General features: G+C 39.6%; 1 long non-coding RNA gene across 1 annotated transcript in view; it reads left to right on the top strand.

The window, feature by feature from the left end:
• The window catches only part of LOC106527341 (uncharacterized), a 9283-nt gene that overhangs the window by 5045 nt on the left and 1816 nt on the right, over positions 1-2422 (top strand). The window lies entirely within an intron of this gene.

Here is a 2422-nt window from a genome sequence, read left to right as displayed (position 1 = left end):
AATATACTGTATATATATATATATTTCAAACTGTGGCTGAAATACTGTAAATATTACACAAAATACTATAAATGTAAACCAAATTCAAGTCTATTAGGGAAAATACAGATGCACAAATTTCTTCTGAAACTTGAGCCTATCCAACAACACATGATGTGTTGTTGGATAGGTTGATGTGTCACATCTACAACCTTGCACACAGATTCCTCTTCTTCTGAATCCTTGGACCTCCTCTATCCATGCTGAATAACACAGACGTGCCACCTTTTAAATGCCTGAAGACTGATTGCTAAGTGAAGATTTTTGTGAAATTTCATAGGTAGCTTCTAATAGTCAGGAACGGATGGTTTCTGTTTGGTTACCAGAGCTAAAACAACAGAGTTTGGACTGCTAGAATTACATCTGTGTTAACTATTTTGCAAAAGGGTGCAAAAACTGTCTCAATCCAATGAGAATGGGTTAACACATATGTTAGAGGTGTCTTCTGCTCTGCTGAGATGGTGATGAAGACTGAGAGGTGCCCAATTCCTTCAAACAGGTCAAATCAATCAATAAAAACTGTAATGACCAATCTTATTCTTCTGTATAGACTGTAAATAAGACAGATTTTACCATAGTTGCTAATTTACATCTATAGTCCTGAGCCAGGAAGACAAAACAACACAAGGTATTCAGGAAAACAACACAACACAAGATACACAATATGAAATTAAATACAAACACATGTTCAGACAAATTACACCACATCAATAAACTTATTTAATGAGTACATGACTGGGAACTTTTAAAAACCTGTTTAAGATGCTAATGGAACAGGCCTGGACAGAAATGATGGTACCCTTAACTTGATATTTTATTGCACAACCTTTTGAGTCAATCACTGCAATCAAACTATTCCTGTAACTGTCAATGAGATTTCTACACCTTTCAGCAGGTATTTTGGTCCACTCCTCATGAACAAACTGCTCCAGTTGTCTCAGGTTTGAAGGGTGTCTTTTCCAGACAGCATGTTTCAGCTCCTTCCAAAGATGCTCAACAGGATTTAGGTCAGGATCATAGAAGGCCACTTCAAAATAGTCCAATATTTTCCTCTTAGCCATTCTTGGGTGTTTTTAGCTGCATGTTTATGTTCATTATTCTGTTGCAAGACCCATGACCTGCTACTGAGACCAAGCCTTCTGACACTGGGCAGCACATTTCTCTCTAGAATCCTCTGATTGTCTTGAGATTCCATTGAACCCCGCACAGGTTCAAGCAACCCATTCTCACTCCCGACTTGTCAACATATTGACACTTGGTCATGTAGCCATCTGCGTCCAGCTTCAGACGTGTCGGGTACCCCCCTCGCATCCATTCTTAATGAGATGAGGCAAAGGAGGAGGAGCGTGTTGTCATTTTTTGAAAAGAATAGGAAATGCACGACAACTAACCATCCCAGACCCTAAATTTTACTTCTATTAGCCCTATACAGCCTATACCCAACCTCAGTACCTAAAATTAACCATTAACCCTGATCCCTCATATTAACCATTTTTGAAAGTGTAGAGAATGTGTGAAAACTAACTGTCCCAAACCCTAAATCTAATTTTTTTTTTAGCCATATACAGCCTATCCCCAACTTCAATACCTAAAATTAACCATTAATCCTGATCCTTTAAGAACAGACCCCCAACCCAAAGACCCCTAAGTAGCACAACCCGGAAAAGCAGCGCCCGGCAATGACTGACATGAGGGGTGTACCCGATGCGTTAAAACTGGAAGCGGATGGTACCTGACCAAGCATCAATATGTTGACGAGTCCGGAGTGAGTTGGTTCAAGACACCCTGTGCCAGATGCAGCAAAGCAGCCCCCGAACATAACAGAGCCTCCTCCATGTTTCAAATGCGATCTGACACTGATGTTCCTTGAGCTTGAAGTTCACCTTTAAAGTCTTTAGAAGTTTTTCTGGGCTCTTTTCTTATCATTTGTATTAGCTGTCTCTTTGATTTGTCATCAACTTTCCTCCTGTGGCCACATCCAGGGAGATTGGCTACAGTCCCATAGATCTTAAATTTCTGAATAACATGTGCAACTCTAGTCACAGGACCATCAAGCTGCTTGGAGATGGTCTTATAACCTTTACATTTAACATGCGTATATAATTTTCTTTTTATCTCCTGAGACAATTTCCTTCACTTCCTCTGGTCCATGTTGAGTGAGGTGCACACCATGTCACCAAACAACACATTTGAGTTTCTGTAGCCCTATACAGGCCCACTGACTGATTTCTAGATTGTAGACACCTGTGATGCTAATTAGTGGACACACCTTGATTTAACATGTCCCTTTGGTCAATTTTTTTCAGGGGTATCATCATTTCTGTCCTGGCCTGTTTTATGAGTTTTGTTTTTATTTATTTTTTTAATTCTATTGAAGCATAGA

The sequence above is a fragment of the Austrofundulus limnaeus genome, unplaced genomic scaffold, assembly GCF_001266775.1.
Source record: "Austrofundulus limnaeus strain Quisiro unplaced genomic scaffold, Austrofundulus_limnaeus-1.0 Scaffold319, whole genome shotgun sequence".
Taxonomy (NCBI): Eukaryota; Metazoa; Chordata; class Actinopteri; order Cyprinodontiformes; family Rivulidae; genus Austrofundulus; species Austrofundulus limnaeus.
This window is presented reverse-complemented; position numbering and strand designations above follow the sequence as displayed.